Genomic DNA, 17,868 nt, shown 5'->3' with positions numbered 1-17,868 from the left:
TGGGTGGTTTTCTTGCAGACATTTCATGACCCAACTAGGTGACATCATCAGTGCTGGAAGGGGAGTGAGACTTGTGGAGGAGAGGAGGAGGAGGAGGAGGAGGAGGAGAAGGAAGGAAGGAAGGAAGGAAGGAAGGAAGGAAGGAAGGAAGGAAGGAAGGAAGGAAGGAAGGAAGGAAGGAAGGAAGGAAAGAAAGGAGAAGAACTGAGGGGTCCTTGTTGCTCTCTGAGCTTGGTGGTTTCCTTGCAGATGTTTCATGACCCAACTAGGTAACCTCATTGGTGCTTGAATGGTGGTGGTGGTGGAGGAGGAGGAGGAGGAGGACTGTGGGGTCCCCGGTGCTCTCTGATCTTGGTTAATTCCTAGCAGACATTTCATGACCCATTTAAGTAACATCATTAGTACTAGAAGACGTGTGCTTGACGGCTTCTATCCATTGATGTTACTAGATAGTTCATGAAATATCTGCAAGGAAACAGCCAAGCTCAGAGAGCACCAGGGACCCCACAGTCCTTCCTCCTCCTCCTCCTCCTCCTCCTCCTCCTCCTCCTGCTCTCCACAAACTCCACTCCCTTCCAGAACTGATGATGTTCCCTAGCTGGGTCATGAAACGTCTGCAGGAACCAACGAAGCGCAAAGGGCACCAGGGGACGCCACAACTCAACCCTAAAACTGCAAACATTCTGTCGGTATTGCAGATTGGTAGTTTTTTTTTCTTTTTGTGGTGTTCCCATCAGATTTGTGGCCCTCGTTTCCACAACGTGAAATGCCATTTTTCTAACCAGCGGATACAATAAGGGCTCCGATGGTGTCGCGGTTCAGATTTTTTTGAGAACTTTCAGGAGATTGTGTCATGTTGTGTACCACAACAGGGGCCTCCTGCAGATCAACCCCGGGGGGAGATGACTTAATTCCCCCCCCCCCCAGTGTTTGGGTTACCAATCTCCTCTCCCGTTTTCATTGAGAACGCATGCTATTTAATAAATAAATAAATAAATAAATAAATAAATAAATAAATAAATAAATAGCATTGAATTTAGAATAGAATAGAGTTGGAAGGGACCTTGGAGGTCATCTAGTCCAGCCCCCAGCTCGAGCAGGAGACCCCATACCATTTCAGACAGGTGATTGTTCAGCCTCTTCTTAAAAAACCCCAGCAATGGAGCGCCCAGGATTTCTGGTGGCAAGCTGTTCCACCGGTTAATTGTCCTCACTGTCAGGAAGTTTCTCCTTAATTCCAGGTTGCTTCTCTCCTTGATTAGTTTCCCTCCGTTGCTTGTTGTCCTGCCTTTGGGCGCTATTGGAGAATAGCTTGACTCCCTCTTCTTTGGGGCAGCCCCTGAGAGACTGGAAGACTGCTATGACGTCTCCCTCCTTTCTTCTTTTAATAAATTAAGATTAAATTTTATGAAGTTTTCATACGTACGTTTTATTAAAGAAACATTTCACCCAAAGCAAGGAAACTCTTCGTGAAAAGCTTACGAAAGACAGCTGCGGATAAACTACTTTCAGTAGGAAAAGCTGCATTTTAGGGATACAGCCGCCATCGTAGTCTATTTATTTATTTATTTATTTATTTATTTATTTATTTATTTATTTATTTATTTTTAAAAAATCAGCTTGTGGTTTCAAAAAGATGCTTCAGGCCATGTGCAAGGGCAAACAAAACAGCCCACTGCATTTCCTGCAACTGCGGTGGGCTGGGCTGGCCAACCTTCACTAATCTCTCAAGCTACTCAGACCGGACCCTGTTCAGAGCGTGATAGGCACCAACAGGAAACCTCACAATTGTTGCTTTAAGCCAGGAAGAATAAACAAGAAGGCAGCAAATGGCAAACCACTTCCCCCTTTTGTCGCGGAAAATGCACAATCCTTTTTCACAGGAGCTGAAAATGCACAATCCTTTTTCACAGGAGCTGAAAAAAGAGACTTCGTGTTTTGGGGAATGAAGGGTGCAGAAGACACGGCTGACGGCAGGCAAGCCTGGCTACCTAACATTAGGCTGCACAGAAGGTATCTCTAGCCCAAGGTTAGGCAACCTTGGCTCTTTTATGACTCGTGGACTTCAACTCCCAGAATTCCTGAGCCAGCCATGCTGAGGGGAAAGGGAGAGGTTTCCAAGCTGAGCCATGCTGGCTGAGGAATTCTGGGAGTTGAAGTCCACGAGTCATGAAGGGGCCATAATTTCCCCATGCTGGCTCAGGAATTCTGGGAGTTGAAGTCCACAAGTCATGAAGGGGCCATAGTTTCCCCATGCTGGCTCAGGAATTCTGGGAGTTGAAGTCCACAAATTATGAGGGGGCCATAGTTTCCTCATGCTGCCTCAGGAATTCTGGGAGTTGAAGTCCACAAGTCATGAGGGGGGCCATAGTTCTCCCATGCTGGCTCAGGAATTCTGGGAGTTGAAGTCCACAAGTCATGAGGGGGCCATAGTTTCCCCATGCTGGCTCAGGAATTCTGGGAGTTGAAGTCCCCAAGGCTTGAAGGGGCCATAGTTCCCCCATGCTGGCTCAGGAATTCTGGGAGTTGAAGTCCACAAATTATGAGGGGGGCCATAGTTTCCTCATGCTGGCTCAGGAATTCTGGGAGTTGAAGTCCACAAGTCATGAGGGGGGCCATAGTTCTCCCATGCTGGCTCAGGAATTCTGGGAGTTGAAGTCCACAAGTCATGAGGGGGCCATAGTTTCCCCATGCTGGCTCAGGAATTCTGGGAGTTGAAGTCCCCAAGGCTTGAAGGGGCCATAGTTCCCCCATGCTGGCTCAGGAATTCTGGGAGTTGAAATCCACGAGTCATAAAAGAGCCAAGGTTGCCTACCCCTGGTCTAGCCTGTCGAACAGAAGGACGGGGGGGGGGGGGTATGGTACTGTCTTCTAGTACTTCAGGGGCGCCTGCAGAGAAAAGGGGGTCCACCTCTTCACCAAAGCCCCTGAAGGCAGGACAAGAAGCAATGGATGGAAACTCATCCAGGAGAGAAGCAACCTGGAACTAAGGAGAAGTTTCCTAACAGTGAGAAGAATTAACCAGTGGAAAGAAGTTGTGGGTGCTCCAACACTGGAGGTTGTTAAGAGCAGGGCTTTTTTCCTCATAGAACGCTCAGAATGGAGTTCCGGCACCTTTTTTGGATGGAACCTTGTAGGGTAGGCAAGGCGGGTTGTATGACATGTGTGAGTTCCGGCACCTTTTTCTTTTACAAAAGAAGCACTAGTTAAGAGACTGGACAACCATTTGTCTGAAATGGTAGACGGCTTCCTGCTCAAGCAGTGGGGTGGACTAGGAAGAAAACAAATGTAGTAAGTATTGGCTGCCAGCTAAGGCAGCCTCCCCAAATGACTCCATTTTTTACTCACCTCCAGCACTGAGAGCACCACTCATCCGGTCCACTTCTTCTGGGGCCGAAGTTCTGCAGCTGCATTCGGGCCTGCATTTCACAGTCAGGCCTCTCCGGAAGGCCTCCGCAGCCGAGGACCGAGCTGTGGATTCAATCCATAGCTCGATGCTCAGCTGCAGTGGCCTTTCCAGAAATGCAAGCCTGGCTGCAGAAGACGCCACAGAAGAAGAAATAGGCCAGCGAGGAAAGGCAGGCTGCGGGGTGCGTGGGGCAGATCCACACCTCCAGCCTACCTTGATTTTTAGGTGCGCACCTTGCTCCAAAAGTAGGGCTTATTTTTGGGGTAGGGCTTATTTGGGGGGAAACGGGGACCTTACCGATGACGGTGGGCTCCAGGTCCACGAACACCGCCCGAGGCACGTGCTTCCCGGAGGCCGTCTCACAAAAGAAGGTCTCGAAAGAGGAATCCACTTGCTCGGTCTCGCTCTTCGGAGGGGCCGGGGTGCCCGGGATGGTGCCATCCGCCTGAATCCCGTGTTCCAGGCAGTAAAGTTCCCAGCAGGCATTCCCCATTTGGACTCCCGCCTGGCCGATGTGGATTGACAGACATTCCCTCTGGGAAAAAGAACAAACCGGGGTTTCAACATGGATTGTCAGCAACATCGGTCCGAATGTCAGAACATCTGCATTTCAATATTTCTGCCTCGTGCAGGCTGGGGAGCCTTTTAAGTTGAGCGTACAGGTAGTCCTCGCCTTAACGACCATAACGGAGTCTGGCATCTCTGTGGCGAGGCGTGGCCGTCGTAAGTCCAAGCAGCCATGTGACCGAGTCGATTTTACGTTTCGGGAGGGGCAGTGGCGAAGCGAGTGGCACAGTGATAAAGCGAACGTGGCGGTCGTTAAACAAAACCGAGGAAGCTGAGTTAATGTAGACGGTCCTCCACTTACGACAGTTCGTTTAGTGACCGTTCAAAGTTACGGCCCTGAAAAAAGCAACTCTGGACCGTTTTTCGCACTTTCGACCGTTGCAGCGTCCCCAGGGTCAGGCGATCAAAATCCAGACGCTTGGCAACTGACTCGCATTTATGACGGTTTGCAGTGTCCCAGGGTCACGTGACCCCCCTTTTATGACCTTCTGATGAGTAAAATCAATGGGGGACGCCAGATTCACTTAACCACCGTATGACTAACTTAACAGCTGCAGTGATTCACTTAACAACTTTGGCAAGAAAGGTCGTAAAATGGGGGCAAAACTCATTTAACAATTGTCTCGCTTAGCAACAAATTTGGGGCTCAGTTGTGGCGTGTGTGTGTGTGTGTGCATGCGTGCGCCACGGCCAGAAATTTGAAACCAAGTAGTAAATACCTTTTGGGGTCCATCATAACTTCATACAGTCACTAAGCAAGGACTAGCGGTAGGGGTAAAGATAGGTAAAGGTTCCCCGGCACAGGTGTGCTAGTCGTTTCCGACTCTAGGGGCCGGTGCTCATCTCCGTTTCAAAGCCGAAGAGCCAGCACTTGTCCGAGGACGTCTCCGTGGTCATGTGGCCGGCATGACTAGACGCCAAAGGCGCACGGAACGCTGTTACCTTCCCACCGGAATGGTCCCTATTTTCCTACTTGCATTTTTACGTGCTTTCGAACTGCTAGGTTGGCAGAAGCTGGGACGAGTAACAGGCGCTCACTCTGCTACGCGGCACTCCGGATTCGACCCGCCAAACTGCCAACCTTCCGATCGACAAGCTCAGCGTCCTAACCCACTGAGCCACCGCGTCCCTTAGGGGTAAAGATACTAGACTAGAAATCAAGAGTTCTTAAATTCTAGTCCTCTCCTTAGGCACAAAGCCATAGGTAACTTTGGGCCAGTCGCTTTCTCTCAGCCCCAAGAAGGAGGCAATGGCAAACCCGCTGCTGGAAAACCTTGCCAGGGACTAGTCACCTGGAGACAAAACCCTGTCTGGAAGGCAGTAGGGAAGACAGCCAGACGTGATTTGAAGGAGCATTTCGCAGCTATTGTATCTCCCGCTGACGGAGGCCAAATGTGCTTTTCTTCACTTTTCTTTTTTTAAATAAACATTTTAGTTGTTTCAAAAGTTAAAACACAGACTCAAAAAGAAAAAAAAAGGCAAAGACAATAAGGAAACCAAGCAAAGAAAAAAAAGAATTTTTCACATTTTAAAAGAGCGTTAGACAAAGGAAAGACCCCCTCCCCTTATTTCCTGGTCTGAGTTTCTTCTGTTAAACTCCACTGGATGTCCTTGGAAAGATGGAAGCTTAAAGCTGTTAGTGAGAAAACCTCTTTCCTGCAAGAGTTTAAAGCAAAACGAGAAGGTAAACCAGCACAGGAAATTCTTTTAAATTTTTTCCCCCTCTAAATACAGGAAATCCTTGGCTTACAAAAGTTCTTTTAGCGACCGTAATTTTAATTTAATTTAATTTTTAAAATACAGGAAATCCTTGGCTTACAAAAGTTCTTTTAGCGACCGTAATTTTAATTTAACTTAATTTTTAAAATACAGGAAATCCTTGGCTTACAAAAGTTCTTTTAGCGACCGTAATTTTAATTTAACTTAATTTTTAAAATACAGGAAATCCTTGGCTTACAAAAGTTCTTTTAGCGACCGTAATTTTAATTTAACTTAATTTTTAAAATACAGGAAATCCTTGACTTACAAAAGTTCTTTTAGCGACCGTAATTTTAATTTAACTTAATTTTTAAAATACAGGAAATCCTTGGCTTACAAAAGTTCTTTTAGCGACCGTAATTTTAATTTAACTTAATTTTTAAAATACAGGAAATCCTTGACTTACAAAAGTTCTTTTAGCGACCGTAATTTTATTTTTTTTAATACAGGTAATCAATCCTTGACTTACAAAAGTTCATTTAGCGACCGTTCAAAGTTACAACAGTGCAAAAAAAAAAAGTAACTTATGACCATTTTTCCCACGCGTGACCGTTGCAGCACCCCTGTGGTCACGTGATCAAAATCCATAAGCTGGGCAACTGACTCCTATTTATGACCATCGCAGAGCTCCAGAGTCACGTGATCCCCTTTGGCGAACTTCCGACAGGCAAAGTCAATGGGGGAAAGCCAGATTCACTTAACGACCGTGTGACTCGCTTAACAACTGCAGGGGCTCACTTAACGATGGCGGCAAGAAAGGTCGTAAAATGGGGCGTAATGGATTTAACAACCGTTCGGTTTAGCCACAGAAATGTTGGGATCAACTTACAACGGGCAACAGTTTGTTTAGGGACCGTTCAAAGTTACAACGGCGCCAGAAAAAACCCGGGACTTAGGACCGTTTCTCACGCTACCCGTTGCAAAATCCCCGCGGTCACGGGATCGAAATTCAGACACTTGGCCACCAACTCCTATTTATGACGGGTTAAAGTGTCCCGTGGGTTCACATCATCCCCGCTTGCGACCTCCCGACAAGCAAAATCAATGGGGAAGCTGGATTCACATAACAGCCGTGGGACTAACTTAATAATTGCAGTGATTCACTTAACAAGTGTGGCCAAAAAGGTCGTAAAATGGGGCAAAACTCACTTAAGGACTGCCTTGGTTAGCAACAGAAATTTTGGGATCAATCGAGGCCGTAAGTCAAGGACAATTGGTATCCAATGTAAGAAAACTTATCTCGTGGTTTGTTATTATTATTATTATTATTAACAACAATATAAAAAAGTTGGAAGGGACCTTGGAGGTCATCTAGTCCAACCCCCTTCTCAGGCAGGAAATCATTCTCTCCGATCAAAACGATGCCCAAATCCCTTTTATTTATGATTTCTTTTAACCCAAGCAGTATGACATCTTTTTTCCCCCCAAGTCATTCTTGTAAGGCTGTCATTATTATTTTTTTTTAAAAAAATCCACTTTCAAATCAGTCCGAATCTTAAAACCAAATAGTTCAATGAGCAACAAGCCGCGTGTAAACATGCTCAGATACGAAAGACGGTTTGGCAAACCCATAGGAAAAAAAAATATCTGCAGAGAATAGCCTGGATATAAACTACATTTGGCTACAGTTCTTTTTCTTCTAGTTTGTACCTGAACCAATTTTTTTTTTAAAAAAAATTCACACTATTTTTTTGTGTGTGTGCAATTTGCATAATACTGCTCGGCTCCGAAAAGGGAAAAAAAAACAGGGGTGTGTTTGCACAGAGAACATCTGTGAATTATTTAGCCGACTTGAGAGTTCGCCAGAATAGATTTTTCAAAGAATTGTTTTTATCGTGCGGCGTTCCAAGCCGACTCAACTCTTAAAACTCGGGTTTTCTAGCAATTGTTACTACTTTCAGGCGAGCTTGTTGTACCTAAGATCTTTCTCTGAGATGTTTGAAGATGTTCTTTGCATTTCAAAGAACGCCTCTCAACAAGATAGTCCTCCAGTGGACGAAGAAATTCAGAACTTCTGCCGCTAAAGAAAAACCGGAGGTTGCTAACTGGGTCGCAGCTGACCTCACAAGCTCTTGCGGCAATCCGCGAGCCAGTCCAGAGAGTCCTCAACTTACGACCACAAGGGAGCCCGACATTTCTGCTGCTAAACGAGACGCTTAAGTAAGCTTTCCTCCATTTCACGACCTTGTCGTTATAACGGGTGTGTGTGTGTGTGTGTCTTCAAACTCGGCAACTTTTTAAGACTTGTGGACTTCATCTCCCAGCATCGCTCAGCCAGCCCTTATGTTTCACTCAGGATAAAACTACCCAGAAATTTGTCCCATTGAATTCAATGGCAGAGAGAAGGGGGTGCATAGAGCTGAACCATCCATGGATTAGCATTGAATTCATCAGGTTAATACTGTATATACCAGTGGTCTTCAAACCTGGCAACTTTAAGACTTGTGGACTTCAACTCCCAGAATTCCTCAGCCTTCTGGGAGTTGAAGTCCACAAATCTTAAAAGTTGCCAAGTTTGAAGAGCCCGGCATTATAACTACAAACGGTCATACCTAGGCAGGAAAAAAACCAAAGGGACAATTATAGATTAGGCGAAACCTGGCTCAAAATCACCAACTGTGAGATGGGCCTTGGAGTCCTTGTGGACGATCACTTTAAACAGGAGCCAGCCCTGTGCGGCAACAGCCCAAAATGGCCAATAAAATCCTGGGCTGCATAAACAGAGGCGTAGAATCAAGATCACGTTTTTTAAAAAGCCTTAGTAAGGCCACCCCTGGAATGCTGCACCCAGTTTTGGTCCCCACACGACGAAAAAGAGGTTGAGATTTTGGGGGAAAAGCGCAGAGAAGAGCAACTTGGAAGAAGATTAGGGGCCTGGAGACTAAAACACATGGAAGAATGGTGGCAGGAATTGGATATGGCCAGGCCAGAGAAAAGAAGGACTTGGGGTGGGGGGACATGATAGCAGCGTTCCAGTATTTAAGGGGCTGCCACAAAGAGGAGGAGGGGGCCAACGTGTTCTCCAAAGCACCAGAAGGCAGGAGAAGAAGCAACGGATGGAAACTCATCAAGGAGAGAAGCAACCTGGAATTAAGGAGAAGTTTCCCAACAGTGAGAAGAATTAACCAGTGGAACAACCTGCCTCCAGACGTTGTGGGTGCTCCAACACTGGAGGTTGTTAAGAGACTGGACAACCATTGGTCTGAAATTCTATAGGGTCTCCTGCTTGAGCAGGGGGCTGGACTAGTAGACCTCCAAGGTCCCTTCCAGCTCTGTTCTGTTCTGTTCTGTTCTATTCTATTCTGTTCTGTTCCGTTTCTATTCTATTCTGTTCTGTTGTTCTGTTCTGTTCCATTCCATTCCATTCCATCTATTCTATTCTATTCCATATTTTCTATTCTATTCTATTCTATTCTATTCTATTCTATTCTATTCTATTCTATTCTATTCTATTCCATATTTTCTATTCTATTCTATTCTATTCTATTCTATTCTATTCTATTCTATTCTATTCTATTCTATTCTATTCTATTCTATTCTATTCTATTCTATTCTATTCTATTCCATATTTTCTATTCTATTCTATTCTATTCTATTCTATTCTATTCTATTCTATTCTATTCTATTCTATTCTATTCTATTCTATTCTATTCCATATTTTCTATTCTATTCTATTCTATTCTATTCTATTCTATTCTATTCTATTCTATTCTATTCTATTCTATTCTATTCTATTCTATTCTATTCCATATTTTCTATTCTATTCTATTCTATTCTATTCTATTCTATTCTATTCTATTCTATTCCATATTTTCTATTCTATTCTATTCTATTCTATTCCATATTTTCTATTCTATTCTATTCTATTCTATTCTATTCTATTCTATTCTATTCTATTCTATTCTATTCTATTCTATTCTATTCTATTCCATATTTTCTTTTCTTTTCTATTCTATTCTATTCTATTCTATTCTATTCTATTCTATTCTATTCTATTCTATTCCATATTTTCTATTCTATTCTATTCTATTCTATTCTATTCTATTCTATTCTATTCCATATTTTCTATTCTATTCTATTCTATTCTATTCTATTCTATTCCATATTTTCTATTCTATTCTATTCTATTCTATTCTATTCTATTCTATTCTATTCCATATTTTCTATTCTATTCTATTCCATATTTTCTATTCTATTCTATTCTATTCTATTCTATTCTATTCTATTCTATTCTATTCCATATTTTCTATTCTATTCTATTCTATTCTATTCTATTCTATTCTATTCTATTCTATTCTATTCTATTCTATTCTATTCTATTCTATTCTATTCCATATTTTCTATTCTATTCTATTCTATTCTATTCTATTCTATTCTATTCTATTCTATTCTATTCTATTCTATTCTATTCCATATTTTCTATTCTATTCTATTCTATTCTATTCTATTCTATTCTATTCTATTCTATTCTATTCTATTCTATTCTATTCTATTCTATTCTATTCTATTCTATTCCATTCCATTCCATTCCATTCCATTCCCTATTTTCTATTCTATTCCCTGTTCCGTACGTTGTGCAACGTATTGGGACTGTTTTTCCATTGCTGGCAATGGGGTGGGCGTGGCTTCCGCATGACGCATCCAGCCGGTGGGCAGGCAGTTTGACACGTCTGCTATAGGGTCTCCTGCCTGAGCAGGGGGCTGGACTAGAAGACCTCCAAAGCCCCTTCCAGCTCTGTTCTGATTGACTGAAGAATAACAAAGTTGGAAGGGACCTTGGAGGTCATCTAGTCCTACCTCTACCTCCACATGCAAATGGTCCTCCCCTTCCAGTCATGCATTCAACGACCATTATAACGGCCATCAAAAAGTGACTTATGACCGTTATTCACACGACCGTTGCAGCATCCTCGTTAAGTCACAGGATCAAAATTCAGGCCTATGTCTTTATAGCCGTCGCAGCATCCCAGAGTCACTTGATAGCCGTTTGCAAACTTCCCAGCTGGCATCCGATGAGCCGAGTCAATAGATCAGACATGTCAAACACAAGGCCCGGGGGCCGGATCCGGCCCGCGAAGTGGTTTCATGCGGCCCGCGAAGCCATCCTGGAAACGGAGGGAACGGCCCCCACTGCCTTGACCCTGGCCCAGAGACCCTCCTTCTGCCACAGACCCTCAGATCTGTCCCACTCCTGCCCAGGCCCCCATAGGCACCCTTGGTGCGAACGATGTAGAGCTGGCCACGCCCACCCAGTAGGCCATACGCACTCTAGCCACGCCCACCCAGTAGGCCACGCCCACCCTGGCCACACCCACCTGGCCCCTTGAGGGCAACCGCAATGCTGATGCGGCCCTCAATGAAATTGAGTTTGACATCCCTGCAATAGGGGAAGCTGGTTTCACTTAATGACCAAGTGATTCACTTAAGGACCAGAGCGATTCCCTTCACTGCAGCGATTGGCTTAACCATTGTGGCAAACGGGGTCAGAACATCAGATGGGACTGGCATTAACAAGCACCTGGCTTATCAAGGGAAAATCCTGCTCCTGGTCAGACTTGTAAATTGAAAGACTACAGGTAATCCTCAACTTACGACAGTTCACTGAGTGACTGTCCAAAGTTATAATGTCCTGGGGAAAAAGTGACTTTATGGGCATTTTTCAGAGTTACGGCCATTGCAGCGTCCTCATGGCGACGCGATCCAAAGTCGAGACGACCGGCAACCGACTCATATTTATGACAGTCCCCCCCCGTCCCGGGATCACGCGATCCACTTTTGCCACCTTCGGCAAACAAGTAAAGTCAACGGAGAAGGTCAGAGAACAACCCTGTTACTAACTGAACAACTGCACGGATTCACTTAATAACCGTGGCCAGGAAGCTGGTAAAATGGGGCAAAACTCACTTGACTGAGGTCTGGCTTCCCGACAGAAATTTTGGGCTCAGTTGTGGTCGTAAAGCGAGGACTTCCTGTACATTGAGCCACACGAAAAAAACCCCACTTCCATAGATAATAATAATAAAGTCGGAGGACATCTAGTCCATGGGTGTCCAACTGCCGGCTCGTGGGCCGGATACGTCATGCCAAAACCGCGCCCTCATTGTTGGCAATGGAAAAAAAGTCATGATACGTCGTGACACATCACGTGACGTCGCAAGTTTGACAGCTGTGATTGAGTCCAATCCCCTGCTCAGGCAGGAAACCCTATACTAGGGGTCTTCAGACTTGGCCCTTTTATGACTTGTGGACTTCAGCTCCCAGAATTCCTCAGAAAGCATGCCTGGCTGAGGAATTCTGGGAGTTGAAGTCCACAAGTCATAAAAGGGCCAAGTTTGAAGACCCCTGCCCTAGACCATTTCAGACAAATGGAGGTTCAGTCTCTTCTTAAACACTTCCAGTGGTGGAGCACCCACAACTTCTGGTGGCAAGCCATTCCACTGGTTAATTGTTCTGTCAGGAAATTCCTCCTTAGTTCTAGGTTGCTTCTCTCCTTGATGAGTTTCCATCCGTTGCTTCTTGTCCGGCCTTCAGGCGCTTTGGAGAACAGCTTGACTGCCTCTTCTTTGGGGCAGCCCCTGAGATATTGGAAGACTGCTATCATGTCCCCCCTCGTCCTTCTCTTCATTAAAGTAGCCATACAGAGTTGATTAGATGACTGCTCGTGGCTGAAAACGACCATTTCCAAGGAGGCATGCATATCTATCTATCTATCCGTCTGTCTGTCTGTCTATCTATCTATCTATCTATCTATCTATCTATCTATCTATCTATCTATCTATCTATCTATCTATCTATCTATCTATCTATCTATCATCTATCCCCTCTCTCTATTATCTCTATCTACTCCCTATCATCTATTATTATCTATGTATCTATCATTATCTATGTATCTATCATTATCTATCTATTCCATCCATTTCTCTCTCTTTCTCTCTCTCATTATCTATATCTATCACTATCTATGTATCTATCATTATCTATCTATTCCATCCATATCTATCTATCTATCTATCTATCTATCTATCTATCTATCTATCTATCTATCTATCTATCTATCTATCTATCTATCTATCCCCTCTCTCTATTATCTCTATCTACTCCCTATCATCTATTATCTATGTATCTATCACTATCTATGTATCTATCATTATCTATCTATTCCATCCATATCTATTATCTATCTATCTATCTATCTATCTATCTATCTATCTATCTATCTATCTATCTATCTATCTATCTATCTATCTCTATATATCTATCATTCTCTCTCTCTCTCTCTCTCTCTCTCTCTCTCTCTCTCTCTTATCTATCTATTTTTGCTGGTCTCCTGGCTCACCATCTACGGTGGACCTTCTGGCCCAAATTTGCCGAGTCCCCCGGGGACCATGTGTCGCTCCGGAGTCAAAGCGAGCTGCCTCTTCGCATGCTTTCTCAACAAGTGTGCCAGGAGACACACCACCACCTGCTCCGCGCAAAAAACAACTGCTGGCATATTTGTATTATTTCTTCAACTGGCAAAGCTGGACGCACGCCACCCCCCCTCCCCCGCACCCACCTTTCTGGAGGGGGCAGCTCCCAGCACCGGGCAGCTGCCTTCTTCGCAACATGCCTTCCCAAACCGCAAAAACTGCAAAGTAGCTTTTGAGCTTGTAGGACAAATATTTTAATTTGCTAAAACAGGACTGGGCTCCTTCCTCCGTTTAAATGTCTGTCCCCCCCCATGAAACAAAACATCTCGGGGGAACAGAATTAACAGAGCTGGAAGGGATCTTGGGGGTCTTCTAGGCTAAACCCACCCCCCAATTCTCCAAGCAGGAGACCCTCTCCCATTTCAGACAAATGGCTGTCCAGCCTCTTCTTGAAAACCTAATTGGAGCACCCATTACTTCTAAAGTCAAGCCATTCCACTGAGTACAGAATAACAGAGTTGAAAGGGACCTTGGAGGTCTTCTAGTCCAACCCCCTGCTCAGGCAGGAAACCCTATACCATTTCAGACAAATGGCTGGCCAGTCTCTTCTTGAAAACCTCCAGTGATGGAGCACCCACAATTTCTGGAGGCAAGCAGTTCCACTGGTTAATTGATCTGGGAGTATAGAATAGCAAAATCACCAAGTCGGAAGGGACCTTAGAGGTCTTCTAGTCCAACCCCCCCCGCTCAAGCAGGAGACCCTATAGGATTTCAGACCAATGGCTGTTCAGTCTCCTTGAAAGCCTCCAGTGGTGGAGCACCCACAACTTCTGGAGGCAGGCAATTCCACTGGTTAATTCTTCTCACTGTTAGGAAACTTCTCCTTAGTTCTGGATTGCTTCTCTCCTTGATGAGTTTCCATCCGTTGCTTCTTGTCCTGCCCTTCGGGTGCTTTGGAGAAGAGGTTGGAAACCACCACCCACCCACCCTGCTCTTCTCTGGAGCAGCCTCTCAAATATTGGAAGACTGCTGTCATGTCACCCCGTGGTCCTCCTCTTCATTAAACCAGACATAGCCAAGTTAACCCAGTTTGGCTTGGGAAGCTAGGAAGAGACCACACTCCAATCTGTCTTAAACTACACCAACTTTCTTGGGCTAGCTGATGAGTAAACAGACAGCAGTTCTTGGATTCAAAGCAAGGTGCCCTGCCAACATTTGGAATATATATATATATGTGTAGATCTTTGGTCAACCTCAGAAAACAATATATATATATATATATATATATATATATATATATATATATATATATATATATATATATATATATATATATATATATATATATATATATATATATATATATATATATATCTTGCAGTTCCACCCACCTCCCTAAAAGTTGATGAATACGCAAAGGAATTGTTACACCCTCTCAACAGTTTCCGCCTAGCGCTTTCTAATTTAACGTGAAAAGTTTCCTGGCTTGGGAACGTTTCTCCGATAAAGATGTTTGGGGAAAAAAAAAAAGAAAGAAAGACAGTTTGTGCTGGTCTTCAGCCTATCAACTCTGGGGATTACAGCAAACAAAGGCAATATGGCAGTTTCCTCTTATCCAGAGAGGAGAGGAGCTGAAAATATATATGTGTATATATACATTTGCTAAAGTTACAGTAATCTGTCAGCTCGCCGCGTTCGTAACTACAGAATGAAATAATCCAGAGAAAGAGGCAAAGAAAATGAAATTGACTCTAGATATATTTTTTTTTTAAAAACAAAACTTCCAAAGATACCAACAGGATAGAGGGGGTGGGGGGGGGAAAGGGTCCCGCACCAGATCCATAACTTTGCAAGAAATCGAGCCACACCTCTGCACTGAAAAATGACAGGGGGAGGGGAAGCCAAGAGGGAGGGATCCCCCTCCTCATGTAAAGATACCCTTTCCAGGAGCTCTACCTTTCGCCTTATAAGGAGCAAAATCAGCCAAATGAAATCTTCGGCCCTACGGGCTTCAGAAACAAACCCCCCAAACTTTGAAAAAGTTTGCAAAGAGATGCGTCTCTTCCCCTTTGGGGACAGCCCCTTACCCTTTATTTTAGCGGGGGAGGGGGAGAGAGAGACCCAAAGACCACCACCCCCACCACCGCCGCCCCAGACGTGGTGGGCTTACCATGATGCCTGCTTGGATTCCAGCAAAGCAGCTGCTGGCCCTGCTCCCTGCAAATTTATAATCCGGCAAGAAGAGAGACTCCACCTGAAAAATGAAGTCTTCTGCTGGCTTAAAGCAACAGAGGCGCTTTCAGGGAAGTGCGGAGTGAAGGGGGGGACGGGCGGAGAAAGTGGGTTAGGGCTGTGGTCAGATTTCATGCTCCTGGTTTAGCCCACTGCCCGGGTGCTTGGAAGGGTCTCCAGGCGTGCTGGATCGGGTGTGAAGTCACACACACACACACACACACACACACACACACACACACACCACTCCGGGAATTCCTCCCAGTGAGCATCCTTAGGATGGGAGAGCGGATGGGTTTGCACAAAGTTGAGCTGAGCAGAAATTCAACAAAGGGAGATCTAGTTTGGGAGCGTCCAACCTTGACAACTTGAAAACCTGTGGATTTTAATTCCCAGAATTCCCTAGCATTCTATTCTATTCTATTCTATTCTATTCTATTCTATTCTATTCTATTCTATTCTATTCTATTCTATTCTATTCTATTCCATATTTTCTATTTTATTATACTCTACTCTACTCCATTCCACTCCCTATTTTCTATTCCTCTACTCTACTCTACTCTACTCTACTCTACTCCACTCCACTCCACTCTAATCTACTCTACACTATTAAGCCCTAGTAAGACCAGCACCTGGAATACTGCAGCCAATTTTGGTCACCATATCACAAAAAAGATGTTGAGAATTTTGCAAAAATTCAGAGAAGAGCAACTAAGATGATCGAAGGCCTGGAGACTAAAACATACGAAGAATGGCTGTGGGACTTGGATTTGGCTAGTCTAAAGAAAAGAAGAAACAGGGGAGACATGTTAGCAGTATTCCAATATTTGAGGGGCTGCCACATAGAAGAAGGGGTCAACTTATTCTCCAAAGCACCAGAGGGCAGGACGAGAAACAATGGATGGAAGCTGATCAAGGAGAGAAGCAACCTGGAATTAAGGAGAAACTTCTTAACAGTAAGGAAAATTAACCAGTGGAACAGCTTGCCACCAGAAGTTCTGGGTGCCTCATCCTGGAGGTTTTTAAGAAGAGACTGGACAGCCACTAGCCTGAAATGGTATAGGTCACGGGTCGTTAACCCGCGGCGGCTCTTTGAGCCGTCTCCTGTGGCTCCCAGCCGCCCGGTGCGCGTACACCTCTTCGAACGGGCAGTGGTGCACGCGCACCTCTCCAAATGGAGAGTGGCACCGCCCGTTTGGAGAGGTGCGCGCGCACCTCTGCGCGAACGGGCAGCGGCGCCGCTTGTTGGGAAAGCTGCCGCGGCATGTTTGCAGGCTGCCGAAGGCAGCAGCTCTGCAAATGGGCCGCGGCAGCTTTCCCAACAAGCGGCGCCACTGCCCGTTCCGAGAGGTGCGCGCGCACCTCTCCGAACGAGCAGAGGTGCGTGCGCACCTCTCCAAACCTTTGGAGAGGTGCGCACGCACCTCCGTGCGAATGGGCAGCGGCGCCGCTCTTTCGGAAAGCTGCCGCGGCATGTTTCCAGGCTGCCGAAGGCGGTAGCTCTGCAAACGGGCCGTCGCCGTCGCGCAACCGGTTCCATCATATATTAAAAAAATGGCAACCGCGCGCGTCCGCGCATGCGCAAGAAAAAATGTTTTGCGCATGCGCAAAATGTTTTTTGCGCAAGCGTGTGCATGGACACACGCACGCGGCTCCCACTTTTTTTTGTGTGTGATGGAACCGGTTCCCAGTGGCTCTTTTCCTTTTTCAGGTTGCCGACCCCTGGTATAGTGTCTCTTACTTGAGCAGCGGGCTGGGCTAGAAGACCTCCAAGGTCCCTTTCAACTCTGTTATTCTGTATTCAGTGGAATGGCATGTCTCCAGAAGTTGTGGGTGCCCCAACACTGGAGGCTTTCAAGAAGAATCTGGACAGCCACTTGTCTAGAATGGGAGAGGGTCTCCTGCTTGGGCTGTTATGTATCCAGTGCAGGTACCTGCATGGCAACAGCCCAGCAGAACTACGATGGGGACGGCGCCTCATCACCAAGCTTGACCGTTTGCACCTCGACCGAGTGGCAGCGGAAACGGATAGGCCCTCATCAGCAGCACAGAGGGTTCTCAACGTGGGGGACCTGGTTTGGGCAAGGAACTACGGGGCAGGGCATCCATGGATTCCGGGGACCGTGGTTGAAAAAACTGGGCCTCTCTGTCAGAATCCATTTATATCACATTTCATAAATGTATTCTGCCATCTCTCCGAAGGGGGGGGGAGAGGATAGACTTTAGGCATCTTCAAACAACAGGGAACATTTGAACAAAAAAGGAAGCAATAACCATAAAACCAAGGAGAGTTCCCTTTCCCATGGAAGGGCCTGACATCTGACCAAATGGATGAGGGGAGGGGCTGAAATGGGAATGCTTTATATAGGATTGAAATGTAACTTTGTTAGATTCCGTCTTGTATTGCCACAGTCGATTCCATCCTAGTAAACATTTTCCTTTTGGACTAAACTTGCATCCAAGAGTTCTTATTTCCTAAGATGGGGATTGAGG

General features: G+C 45.3%; 1 pseudogene across 1 annotated transcript in view; it reads right to left on the bottom strand.

The window, feature by feature from the left end:
• Window positions 1-15,360, bottom strand: part of LOC308670061 (tubulin alpha-1 chain-like) — a 19,278-nt pseudogene extending 3,918 nt beyond the window's left edge. The window contains exons 1-2 of the transcript XR_014028814.1: window positions 15,314-15,360; window positions 3,707-3,944 (exon numbers count right to left, since the gene is read on the bottom strand). The product of XR_014028814.1 is annotated as a tubulin alpha-1 chain-like (transcript). The remainder of the gene's footprint in view (window positions 1-3,706; window positions 3,945-15,313) is intronic.
• Window positions 15,361-17,868: the final 2,508 nt, after the last annotated feature.

Source organism: Vipera berus (assembly GCF_964194415.1).
Source record: "Vipera berus genome assembly, chromosome: 6".
Classification (NCBI taxonomy): Eukaryota; Metazoa; Chordata; class Lepidosauria; order Squamata; family Viperidae; genus Vipera; species Vipera berus.
Note: the sequence above shows the minus strand (reverse complement) of the source record. Positions and strands in the feature narration are given on the sequence as shown.